The sequence below is a fragment of the Otolemur garnettii genome, unplaced genomic scaffold (assembly GCF_000181295.1).
Source record: "Otolemur garnettii isolate 467f Iridium unplaced genomic scaffold, OtoGar3 scaffold00129, whole genome shotgun sequence".
Taxonomy (NCBI): domain Eukaryota; kingdom Metazoa; phylum Chordata; class Mammalia; order Primates; family Galagidae; genus Otolemur; species Otolemur garnettii.
The window spans coordinates 964,509-976,506 of NW_003852524.1; the positions used below are offsets into that span (position 1 = coordinate 964,509).

Below are 11,998 nucleotides of genomic sequence, written 5' to 3' on the forward strand. Positions count from 1 at the left end.
TTGAGCCAACAAAAATATTTTAGAATTAATTAGAGGTGGTCGTTGCACAACGTTGTGAGTGTCCTGTGAGACACTAATGTTCACAGTTTAAAACGGTTCATTTTGAAACAGCCAGTGCCCAGCTTCTGCTGTCAGTGAACTGAGGACTGGCTGCTTTATCCCACCAGCCAAATCCTGACTGGGGTGGGGCCACTGGCCTCTGAGGACCAAAGATGAACTTCCTCTTCAGCAGCTGCTCTTCCAAAACAGTCAAACCACAGAAGAATATCCCCCAAGGATCTCATCAGTACAAACTCCTAAAACAGGCAGAAGCAATTCTAGGAAGCAGGAATCTGAAACAAGTCGTGATGTTGCCAGAAGGAGAGGATGTCAATGAATGGATTGCTGTCAGCACCGTGGATTTCATCAACCAGGTCAACATGTGAAGCAAGTTGTCGAGTCACCTCCGCAGGTCCAAGACAGGAACATCACAGGGGACATGGTACTAATGTCAAAAGGCAGCCAAATGTTCTGCTCCAAAATACAACAACAATTTGATGACTTGAGATCAGGGTCAGTTTAATGAGGAAACTTTTTCCTTCTAAGATCATTATCCATCTCCCCAAAACTTTGTGTCTGTGGTAAAGACCCTTCTAACATGTCTGTTCAGGGTTTACGTCCCTATTTATCATCAGCTCTTTGACTGTGTGAGGCAGCTGCACAGGGTGGCTTACCTCCACACCTTTCAGCATTTGTTTTCCTTGTGCAGGAGTTTAATCCGATTGATAGGTATGCATTGGCACCTCTTCGGGAATCCATTGAGAAACTTGGATCAAAACACAGGTAAATGTTCCTTCTAGAACACAGTTCACTTCTTGCTTCGCCTCCTACTGAAGCTATTTCATTGCTATCTGTTACAGCTAGTGAGGTAAACTTTAAGAAAACAAGATAAAAGGGTACATTGTCCACTGATAAAATTTTCCCAAAGGTAAGTTGGCCTAAAGCTTCAGAGTGACACCTTTAAGGCCATAGTCAAATGTGAGGTGTACTGTGTGATCACTGCTGTTGCTGTCACAGAATCATACTTGGTAGTAATATGTGATGACTAGCCTATAGTTCATGTTTACTTGTGATTCTTTTACTCAAAAAAATTACTGAATCTGTGTCAGGTGATGACATAATGGACATTAAGACTTTCTACCAATAATTTATGGATAAGTTTCCAGACCAAACTTCCTAATAATAAAGATGGATATTATTCTTTTCTTTTACAAATAGAAAAGGTATTTTCAAGTTTACTTAAGATGTAGAGCATTTGTGTCATTTTGAATAACCTTGTAGTTTTAAGTTTGCATGCTAGTGTTTGTATGGACAAGATACACGTATACTTTTTTCAGAATCAATGACTACAGTTTAAATCATTTTATGACATACAGGGAATGGGAGTATTCAAAGTTATGATTATTATTATTATTATTTTAAGGCAAAGTCTCAAGTTGTCACCCTGGATAGAGTGCCATGGCATCACAGCTCACAGCAACCTCAAACTCTGGGACTTAATCGATTCTCTTGTCTCAGCCTCCCAAGTAGCTGGGACTACAGGCACTTGCCACAGTGCCTGGCTATTTTGTTGTTGTTGTTGTAGTTGTCACTGTTATTCGGCAGGTCCGGGCTGGATTAGAACCTGCCAGCTCCAGTGTATGCAGCTGGCGCCCTAGTTACTTTTAGGGCTGGCGCCCAAAGTTACTTTTAAAATGACTTTATTTTTTAATCTTTATTTAGAATTTTATTTATATCCATCTAAATTATTAGGAGAGTGTGTATATCAGAAGTAATTTTTTTTATGGCTTCTAAGAATGGCCTTACAGGTTTTTAGTTTGAAAGGCTTCATTTAAATGAATTGGATATATAGCTTTTGGCTGAGAAAAAGGAAACTTCCCCCCAAATATGACACACATAGCCCTGAAAGCCACTATTTCACTCACATATTTTTTCAGAAGCCTTGAAATTCTGGTTAAGAAAATGGAACAGGGAGGAGTCAAGAGGGCCGAGTAGAAGCAGCTTTCGCCAGGGGCTCCTGTCCAGGGGGAAAGGTGTTAGACGGCAGTGGACGGGAGAAGCCAAAGGTGGGGAGCTGAGCACAAAGGAAAGAAAGTGAGGTGCGCATCATCCCTGCTGAGACAAGCTGGGACCAAGGAAGAGGATAGAAGATAACAAAGATCAGAAGGGGCTTGTTTCCAAGGGGACGGGAGACCCCTCCCCTGACCGGAGCTAGCAGAGGACTTTCCCCCAGGGAGCAGAGAACAAGCACCTCTCACCGCACCTCATGGGAGAGCCTAAGTCCTGGTTCTTCTAAACCTGGGAGGTTTCACCTCTGAGCCCAGGCCTCATCCTGCCTGGCACAAAAGTGAATGAATATTCCCTCTCCCCAGTCCTAAGCACCCAGCTCACCTTTCCCCCTAGTCTGGTGGCCTGACAGACTGTCCCCTACAGAGGCTAGAGTGTGTGTCGAGGGCACAGAGTGCACTGAGCGGCTGGGGCACTTGTATAAGCTGCATGATGGGAGCCTTTTTCTTTGTATTCATTTCTTTGCAGCTTAGGAGTAGGACACCATGTTCTCTAAAATTATCTTCCTTCTGCTCTGTGGTGAGTTTCGTTCTATCTCACACACTCTCTTGATGTGCAATGAACATGGAAGAAGGAAATGAAATTCTCCATCCCCAAAGACAGAGTGACCTCCAGAATCTAATTAGAAATCTTTTTGCAATTGGACTATCTGTGTAAATGAAGAATGCATTGGCTTATATCCATATTCCCACAACTTTAGCTTCCATTTGGGGAAGAAATACATATTTTGGTTTTGGATTTTTAGGATAAAGATTTCTCTCTTTTATAAAACGGTTGAGAGCTCCTGGATTCATTACTATGAAGTACAGGGTCTAAATCCACCACTCTCTCACCACTACTGAATTCTTCATTCTGTTCTTCACCCCTCCCTCCCCACCACCAAGTCCTTTCACATCTCCTTGCTTTGCCTATATTCTCCTAGCGAGAATGAGCCTTTCCTCAATCCCCCTACTCACCTTTCAAGACCTGATTCACGTGCCTCCTCTTCTTAGAAGCCCTTTCCTCCTGCCCACTGAGCAGGTTACCATTTCTGCCCTGTGCCCCAGAGTTGGTGCAGCTCCCCCTCTCACCCCTACCCTTACTGCAGTTTCTATGGCTATTTCCTCCACCGGAGTGACAGCAGCATGGCATCATGGAACATGTCTTTTGCTGATCTGAATTCTTTCTTTCTTTCTTTCTTTTTTGGTAGAGACAGAGTCTCACTTTATCACCCTCGGTAGAGTGCCATGGCATCACACAGCTCACAGCATCCTCCAACTCCTGGGCTTAAGTGATTCTCTTGCCTCAGCCTCCCAAGTAGCTGGGAATACAGGCGCCTGTCACAACGCCCGACTATTTTTTTGTTGCAGTTTGGCCGGGGCCAGGTTCGAACCTGCCACCCTCCAGCATATGGGGCCAGCACACTACCCATTGAGCCACAGGCACCGCCTGCTGATCTGAACTCTTAATACTTCAGTTAGTCCCTGGCAAACAACAGGTAAATATTTTTTAAATATCTTATTGATATATAGTATTTGTACATATGTATGGCATGTGTGTGATATTTTGTGGTAGATAAACATTTATAAATGAAAAATCTAAGAAAATGGCATGTTACTTGTATTATTCTTTAGACAAAGTAAACTGATGATAAGATTTGAAATAAAGGATATGGGTAAATAAATTTATTATTTTAAAATATGGGGTCCAAGGCCAGGTACAGTGACTCACACTTGGAATTCCAGCACTCTGGGAGGCTGAGACAGGTAGATTGCCTACACTCAGGAGTTTGAGACCAACCTGAGCAAGAGTGAGACCCTCATCTCAAAAAATAGCCAGGCATTGTGGTGGGCGTCTGTAGTGCCAGCTACTTGGGGGATTGAGGCAAGAGGATCACTTGAGCCCAAGAGTTTGAGGTTGCTATAAGCTGTAACACAATGGCACTCTACCAAGAGTGAGTGACAAAGTGAGGCTCTGTCTAAAGAAATAAATGAATAAATGGCTTAGTGCCCATAACTCAGTGGTTAAGGTGCCAGCCACATCTTCCAGGGTTGGCGGGTTTGAACTCTGCTCAGGCTTGCTAAACAATGACAACTACAACAAAAAAGTAGCTGGGCATTGTGGCAGGTGCCTGTAGTCCCGGCTACTTGAGAGTCTGAGGCAAGAGCATTGACTCAGCACCTGTAGCACGGTGGTTACAGCTCCAGTCACACCAAAGTTGGTGGCTTCGAACCCAGCCTGGGCCAGCTAAACAACAATGACAACTGCAATAACAACAAAAACAACAAAATAGCCAGGCATTGTGAGGGGGCATCTGTAGTCCCAGCTACTTAGGAGGCTGAGGCAAGAGAATCACTTGAGCACAGCCCAAGGCAACAGCTTGAGACTCTGTCTCAAAAAAAAAAAAAAAAAAAAAAGAGAGAATCCCTTAAGCCCAAGAGTTTGAGGTTGCTATGAGCTGTGATGCCACAGCACTCTATGGAGGGTGACATAGTGAGACTCTGTCTCAATAAATAAATAAATAAATAAAATATTGAGTTCAAAATTTATTTAATACATAAGCAAAAAATTGCCCCCAAACCATTACTCAGTCAAAAGTCTTTTTTGCCATGACTAAGCTAGATATTTCAACTATATATTTTGAATAAAGTTGTTAAGTCTTGCTCGCATAAGAAATACTATTTCTTGGCTCAGCACCCATAGCTTAGTGAGTAGGGCTCTGGCCACATACAACGAGGTTGGTGGGTTCAAGCCCAGTCTGGGCCTGCTAAACAACAATGACAACTGCAACCAAAAAAATAGCCAGGCACTGTGGCAGGTGCCCATAGTCCCAGCTACTCGGGAGGCTGAGGCAAGAGAATTGCTTGAGCCCAAGAGTTTGAGGTTGCTGTGAGCCGTGACGCCATGGCACTCTACCAAGGGCAACATAGAGAGACTCTGTCTCAAAAAAAAAAAAAAAAAGAAAGAAAGAAAAGAAATACTATTTCTTAATAAGTTTCAAGGAGTTTGATGGTTTTACATATTCTTTTCATGATATTGAGGAATTCTGCCACCTCAAATCGAAGTGAAAATTTCTCTGAGCTAATAAATCACCACTTTTTTTACTGCTGAAAATCGTAACCCCTTTTAGTCTTGCAAAAATACTAGGTGTGCAATGATTTTGGTCAAAACTGCATGTGTAGACTGTCTAAAATAGCTAGCTATCAGCTTCTTCCTACAGATGGGCACATTTAACTTAAGAACATGTAACGGATAGAGCCAGCACAGCAGCTTACACCTGTAATCCCAGCTACTCTGGAGGCTGAGACAGGAGGATTGCTTGAGACCAGAAGGTTGAAACTTACTTAGGCAATTTTGTAAGACTCTACCTCTGAATTTTAAAAAATCATCTGGATATGGCAGTGGGCACCTTTAGTTCCAGATACTCAGGAGGCTGAGGCCGAAGGATTACTTCAGACCAGGAGTTCAACAAACCACACCTCAAAAAAGAACATATAAGGCCAGGCACGGTGGCTCACGCCTGTAATCATAGCACTCTGGGAGGCTGAGGCAGGTGATTTGCCTGAGCTTTGGCATTCAAGACCAACCTGAGCAAGAGTGAGACTTAGTCTTTAAAAATGGCTGGGCATTGTGACAGGTCCCTCTAGTTCCAGCTACTCAGGAAGCTGAGGCAGGAGGCTCTCTGAGCCAAAGAGTTTGAGGTTGCTGTGAGCTATGATGCCACAGCACTCTACCCAGGACAACAGAATGAGGCTCTATCTCAAAAAATTAAAAAAAAAAAAAGATGATATAAATATATGTCCTTTCTCCTCTTATTCATCTGAGCAATTTTTTGGTATAATTCCTTGTGCATTTTTAGAGTGCTAATCTGCAAATTATCCTTCTAGGAATGAACCTCAGAAATTAAATAGAAAGGGCTTTGAAATTGGGAGTACAGTAATATACCATTCAGAGCAATACAATTGAAATGATTAGCTATTACATATCTCCTAACCTCTCATAATAAAATGTGATCTTAAAACAAGTATCTTTTTTTGTTTATTATAATGCTGAAATTTTTCTCCACCTGCCTAGCTCCGGAATAGTACATCAATGACTCTAGCATAAGATTAAAAGATTAAATACAACATGGTAATATCCCAGTACAGAATCACTTGAAAAAACTGAGCATATTTCCCTCATCTAAATATCTTTGAACTCATTTGCAAGTCATGAGCATGGTCAGAAGACTTCTGCATATATTTTGATTACTTAAATATTTGGGTTTTGTTTTGTTCTTGAGATAGTCTCGCTGTTACCCTGAGTAGAATGCCCTGGCATCATAGCTCACAGCAACCACAAACTCGTGGGCTTGAGCAATCCTCTTGCTTCACCCTCCCAAATAGCGGGGACTACAGGAGTGCACCAATACACCTGGCTCATTTTTCTGTTTTTAGGAGAGATGGGGTCTCACTCTTGCTCAGGCTGGTCTTGAACTCCTGAGCTCAGACAATCCACCTGTCTCAGCCTCCTAGACTGCTAGGATTACAGGAGTGAGCCACCTGCCCGGCCTATATATTTGTTTCATTCCGTCTTTGTTTTTTTCTGATCTCTTCTCATGTTGAGCTGGGGTTTTTGTTTGTTTGTTTGTTACCTTTTTCTTATCTTAAATAAATATACTTATGTTTCTTCATCTTTCCTTCTGGAATATTTTGTAGCAGTGTTGTACAATAGAAACATCATGTGAGCTATATATGTAAGGTTAAATTTAAAGTAAAAAGAAGAGTTACAACTAAATTGTATATATGTACATAACATTTAACATAATGTATTCAAAATGTTACCAATTCAGCATGTAAACAATACAAAAATTAATGAAATAGTACAATTTTTTTGTATTAAGACTTGAAATTTGGGCTCAGCACCTGTAGCACAGTAGTTACAGCGCCAGCCACATACACTGAGGCTGGTGGGTTTGAACCCAGCCTGGGATAGTTAAGCAACAATGACAACTGAAACAGAAAACCAGCCGGGTGTTGTGGCAGACACCTGTAGTCCTAGCTACTTGGGAGGCTGAGGCAAGAGAATCACTTAAACTCAAGAGTTCCAGGTTGCTGTGAGCTGTGACACAATGCGCAACATAGTGAGACCCTGTCTCAAAAAAAAAAAAAACCCCACTTGAAATTTGGTGGGTATTTTATTTTTTTTATTTATTTTTCTTTCTTTCTTTCTTTCTTTTTTTTTTTTAGAGACAGAGTCTCACTTTATTGCCCTCAGTAGAGTGCTGTGGCGTCACAGCTCACACCAACCTCCAACTCCTGGGCTAAGGCGATGCTCCTGCCTCAGCCTCCCAAGTAGCTGGGACTACACGCGCCTGCCAGAATGCCTGGCTATTTTTTTGTTGCAGTTTGGCCGAGGCCACCCTTGGTATATGGGGCCAGTGCCCTACTCACTGAGCCACAGGCACCGCTAGTGGGTATTTTATAGTTAAGGAACATCTTTACCCAAACTACCAACGTGTTAATGGTTAAAAGTTACATGTAGCTAATGAGCTAATGATTGTCACAGTGGTTAGCATGAGTTTAAAATATACTCTCCTTTGCCAACCTTAGGAAAACGTCTTAAGAAATACCAACCTGGAAATAGAACAAGAAAAGAACAATGAACTGTTAACAAACATTATAATTTGCCTACAATTGTGTCACCTATTCAGGAGTCAGTCCAGTGGCAGGATCTATTGCTGACAAGATCTTTATAATGTACCATTATTATACATTAAATCAATGAAATTCAGCTCAGTGCACCTACAACAGGAGCTCTAAACCCCTACAGAGAATAGTGAAAACATTCACCAGAAGTTATGATCTAAGATTTTTTTCCTATTTTTAAGATTAACAATCCAGGGCCTTTTACATAAGTGTGGATAAAAGCATGGCTTCGGCACAAGTGAAAGAGAGCATGACAGAATATCACCAGTTCTCTTCTGAGCATGGTCAGATCTCCCAAGTGACAAAAGGATTTTCACTCCATGAACCCAGAGTGAATAAAGGACACAGGCTAACTTATGCTCTGGATGACCTCTACCCGTTGCCAAAGGCATTCCGTGTGCATGCCTTGACCACATGTAAGCCTCTGTATAACACTTAACCTGCAGCCAGAGAGATTATAGTTCTGCTGCCAAAGTCCTGATTGGACTAATTTCAATATAAATACATCTTATCCTCCCATTTTGTCTAGCATCGCTGAAAAAAAGTCACAAAGAGTGAAAATAAACTGTTGAAATATTTCAGTTCAGTGTTGACAGAGCCTATTTCAAATGGTCTGCACATTTGTTCCAAATGTTCCCCATATAAAACAGTTCAAATGAGTCTGTTTTGTTTTTTTGTTTGTTTGTTTTTGTTTTGTTTTGAGACAGAGTTCCACTCTATTGCCCAGGCTAGAGTGCCATGGCATCAACCTAACTCACAGCAACCTCAGACTCTTGGGTGCAAGAAATCCTCCTGTGTTAGCATCCCAAGTAGCTGGGACTATAGGCGCCCACCACGATGCCCAGCTAATTTTCTTATTTTTAGTAGAGACAGGGTTTCACTCTTGGTTTCAAACTTCTGAATTCAAGTGATCCTCCTAAATCAGCCTTCTAGAGTGCTAAGATTACAGTCACGAGCCACCACGGTCAGCCAAATGAGTCCTTTTTAAATGACCAATATTGTGCCTCTACTGCCAGCAATCTGACTAGAAGTATAAAGTAGAGATTTCCCCCTCTTTTAGAAGCTGTACTTCCACTGGAGGAAAATAATTTCTACCGTTTCCTACTGTGTGAGAAAGACTGAGTCTACATATAATTAATTTTAAAATTTAAATGATTCTTTCACATTTAATTTGATGCTTTTTCTTTTTTCTTTTCTTCTTTTTCTTCTTCTTCTTCTTCTTCTTTTTTTTTTTTTTTTTTGAGGCAGAGTCTCACTATGTGGCCCTGGGTGGAGTGCCATGGTTTCACAGCTCACAGCAATCTCCAACTCTCGGCCTTAAGCGATTCTCTTGCCTCAGTCTCCCAAGTAGCTGGAACTACAGGTGCTCGCCCCAACACTCAGTGATTTTTTGGTTGTAGTTAGCATTGTTGTTTGGCAGACCCAGGCTGGATTTGAACATGCCAGCTCCACTGTATGTGGCTGGTGCTCAGCATGTTTTTGTTTTCCTAATGAATCCTTCACCTTTGACCAATAGTGTAAACTAATTGTTAAGGAAAATATTCATTGTTTTACAAATGCTCAACTTATGCTCCTTATGATATATGGTACACATCAATCCTGTAGTTAATCCCAAACCTTTTATAGCACGGGTTCTGGTGCTTTCACCCTTCTTGGGATGGAGGCTCCACGTGGGTGCAGTGCTCTGAGAATAGTGGGGTCCCTGGACCTTCATAATGAGATACCGGAGGCTAAAGTCACTTCCCCCTCAACCAAGTGCCCAGCTCCTAAAGCAGAAGTGTCACTCAGAGAAAAGCATACCATGTTCCCACCTGCTGCTTTAGAATTTTAGATCAGAGACTTTAAAGAAAATGACTTCATTTGGGCAGTGCGTGTGGCTTCAGGAGTAGGGCACTGGCTCCGTATACTGGGGGTGGCAGGTTCAAGCCTGGCCCCAGCCAAAAACTGCAAAAAAAAAAAAAAAAAAAAAAGAAGAAGAAGAAGAAAAGAAAAAAAAAACTGACTTCATTTGCAACAGAATCTGAGGAAATTTAAGCTTTAGGATGCTCTCAAAAATCAACAAAAGCAATTAATAGGAAACTATTAGATGCATTAAAGGTATACACTAAATTGCAGGCCAATTAGTTTACCAGAGAGAATCCAGGAAAGAATCTGCTAGGAAAAACCCTCCTATAACCAAAAAAAGTTTCAAACACTGACCTCCAAAACTACTCTTTCAAAGGAGCCCAAATTTAATTGGATGTGTCTATGAAACAATTCATACCCCCAGGACAGTGCTGAAAACACTATAACAATCACTCAGTGAAGCCTAACAACTCAGTACAGTCAGAAAGGGACAAAGCCATTGATTTTATAAGGCTAGTAGTCCCTGATACCAAAACCAGAAAAAGACAGCACATAAAAAAGATAACTACAGACCAATATCTCTTACGGATATAGATGCAAAAATCCTCAACAAAATACTGACAAATCAAATCCAAAATTGCCTTTAAAAATTATGAGCCATGACCAGGTGAGATTTACCCCAGATATGAAGGCTGGTTCAACATTCAAACCTCAATTAATGTAATCCATGATGTCAACAAGCTAAAAATCATATGATCGCATATTATACAGAAAAAGCATTTGACAAAATCCAGCACTTATTTGTGATTAAAGAAAAAGCCCAGGAAACTAGGAATAGAAGGGGGAATTTCCTCAACTTGATACAGAACATCTACAAAAGCCTACAGTTAACATCATACGTGTGGTGAAAGATGGGGTGTTTTCCCCAAAGACAAGGATATCTGCTCTCATCACTTCTATTCAACATTATACCAGAGATCCTCTCCAGGGCAATTAATCAGAAAATAAAATGAAAAGCATCTAGATTAAGAAAGATGAAATAAAACTATTTCTAATCACAGATGAGACTTTTTTAAAGATAGTCTTGCATACAGAAAACACTAAGGAATTCATTAAAAAACTTTTATAACTAACAAACTAAGAAGCAAGTCCAGCAAGGTAATAAAGCACAAAATTAACATACAGAAATCAACAGTGTTCTATTTGCAACGAACAATCAGAAGACAATTTTTTAAAAAATAAATTCCATTTATGGGCAGGCACAGTGACTCACACCTATAATCCTAGCATTTTGAGAGGTGAAAATGGGAGGATTACTTGAAGCCAGAAGTTGAGGGCAGCCTGGACAATGTAGTGAGATCCCATCTCTACGAAGTAGAAAAATTAGCCAGGTGTAGTGATGAGCACCTGTAATGCCAACTGCTTGGGAGGATTGCTTGAGCCTAAGAGTTTCAGGTTGCAATGGGCTATGATGACATCACCACACTCTAGCCTGGACACCAGCCAGAGCTCTCTCAATATATACCTACATACATACTTACAGTAAAAATATACTTTATTGACATATAATAATTACACACATTTGGGGAGTACGTGCAATATTTTAATACCTGTATACAGAACATAATGATCAAACCAGGGTAACTGAGATATCCATCACCTCAAACAGTTATCTTTTCTTTATGTTGAGAACAATCTGATCTTTCTCGTCTAGCTATCTTAAAATACACAATAAATTATTGTTGACTAAAATTTCTCCACTGTGCTATCACATACTAGAACTTATTCCTTCTATCTGTGTTTCTGTACCCCTTAGCAACTTATTTTCAAGTGTGGCAAAACGTTGAAGTTGTGCATCTAGGGGAAGAATGCTTATTGAACGATTCATAACTCATCTCTAAGTTAAAACATTTTCAAAATAAACAGTGGAGGGGCAGAAAATATTCTCTTTCACTCGAGTACTTCATACAAGCGGTTCTCTGTTCCGGAATAGTCTTTCCCTTCACTCTCATTATCCAGGTTTATTACAGTGATGAAATTTAGAGCCATAGATTCCAATTCAGCCACCTGCAGGGGGTTGTAGGGCCTTTGGAAAGATACTTCATCTTTCTGAACCTCTGTCTGTCCATTGTAAAATGAAATCCTAACAGTATTGGGATGAAAGTATCTACTTGACAATATCTAACTCAAGGATTTATTGACTTTATAACTATGCAAAGTAGCTAAAATAATCTTTTGACCTTCAGCTTTTTCACATGTAAATGAGAAAAAGAAATTATAAAAAGAAATAATAGGCTCGGCGCCTATAGCTCAACCGGCTAAGGCGCCAGCCACGTACACCTAAGGTGGCGGGTTCAAATCCCCAGCCTGGACCCGCCAAA

The 11,998-nt window shown here is 40.8% G+C and overlaps 1 pseudogene; it reads left to right on the forward strand.

Moving 5' to 3' along the window:
* The first annotated feature begins 212 nt into the window (after positions 1-212).
* Positions 213-624, forward strand: LOC111727898 (annotated as a pseudogene).
* The last annotated feature ends 11,374 nt before the right edge of the window (positions 625-11,998 follow it).